Below are 1,650 nucleotides of genomic sequence, written 5' to 3' on the forward strand. Positions count from 1 at the left end.
AGAAGCGCGTGACGCCGTTCGAAACGGTCGCAAAAAAATGAGCTCCCGTGGAGCGTCTGCAACGGCTTTCACCGGCCGTGGTTCATCTGCTGAAATGTCCCAGGATACCTACCGAGTGGTTTTGCCGTCACTGCCTACAGGAACTGAAGTTTTGAACTCTGTATTCGCTCATTGCGACATCACCGGACGCCCGTACAAGACTGACGATTTTCGAGGAGAAATGGAACGCCACGGCGTTCTAAACGACCTCATTGGAGCCGGCGCGTACCAGATGAACCGTGTTTGGCTCTTCACCTTCAACTCCCTGACAGCGAAGTGAAAAATTCTGGAAGCCAAGGAACTTGTGGTGAAAGAAAAAAGGTGCCTGCTCATCGATCCCGATGAGTGCGAGGCACGAATACGGCTGCACTGGATACCTATTCACATAAGCGACGACACAGTGCGGAGGGCCCTAGAGCCTTATGGAAAAATCAACAAAGTATCCCGCGACACATGGAGGGCGGAAGGCTTCCAGAATGTTCAGACGACGACAAGGCTGGTGAGAATGAACCTAAAGGAAGGCGTAACCAAGGAAAACCTCCCGCACCAGCTGCGTCTGTTCGGCAGGAACGTTCTCGTTCTTGTCCCCGGAAGAGCGCCTCTCTGCCTTCGATGTAAGAGAACAGGCCACATCCGCCGAGAATGTCGCGTCCCTCGCTGTGACAAGTGACATCGTTTTGGTCATGAGCAAGAGGATTGCATCCGGACGTACGCCACTGTAATACGACCGGCTCCCGAGGAAGACAACTCTGAATTCTTCATCGATGAATTTGAAGCATCGAAAATCGAAGACGGCTCTGGGGACCCAACCACCACCCATACCCAAGCACCTTCAGGGGCTGACAAACGAGACGCATCGCAAGACGAAGACACCACCGCAACGATTCTCGAAGCTGACAAGACAGCTGCCTGCGTCGGAAACGGCAGAGACATCGTCAAGGCCGCTCCAGGCTCCTCTAAAAGCCAGCGACAGAAGACAGTCGACGGGAACGACCTCTCCTTTGACGATGCCACTGAAGTTGACTCGGAAATGGGCGACAGCTCGGATCCCTCCAAGCGACCGCTAGATCGCGTCGAGGAGGAAGACCCCGACCTTGAAGGGCCTGACTGGAGCAAGCCACAAGGAAGAAAGAAACGCAAGCCCCGAGCTCCACCGGATGGCCAACGAGAGCAAACCTCGCAGTAGGTGGTTGTGTTCACATAGAGAACAGTTACCGACAGTTCTTTACTTTATTTGAATAATTACTCGCGCTTGTCGCCACAGCTATCAATTATGTAAGCTTTGCGTGAATTTGTTGTAAATCGCACTTTATTACAAACCTCCTCCTCCGCCCCAATAATGTTTGCATCCAAATTTCCCACTTTTTCTACTAATTGCTTAACGTTGGGTACACAGAATATTAGAGGTTTAAATTCTACTCGTAAACAGTATCAGCTATTACGTTTGCTTCACGAAGAGCAAGTAGACTTTTTAGCCATACAAGAAACGAAAATGTCTGAGGAAGAGCAAGTTACGAAGGCGCTACAACCCTTTCTTACTTCGTACGAAGTATGTGTAACGCATGCAGTTGGCACGGCAGGAGGCTGTTTTTTGTTCCTTAAAGGGATACC

The 1,650-nt window shown here is 50.9% G+C and overlaps 1 pseudogene; it reads left to right on the forward strand.

Moving 5' to 3' along the window:
• Positions 1-490: 490 nt before the first annotated feature.
• On the forward strand, positions 491-1,258 carry LOC115310178 (annotated as a pseudogene).
• Positions 1,259-1,650: the final 392 nt, after the last annotated feature.

The sequence above is a fragment of the Ixodes scapularis genome, unplaced genomic scaffold, assembly GCF_016920785.2.
Source record: "Ixodes scapularis isolate PalLabHiFi unplaced genomic scaffold, ASM1692078v2 PGA_scaffold44__24_contigs__length_19508400, whole genome shotgun sequence".
Taxonomy (NCBI): Eukaryota; Metazoa; Arthropoda; class Arachnida; order Ixodida; family Ixodidae; genus Ixodes; species Ixodes scapularis.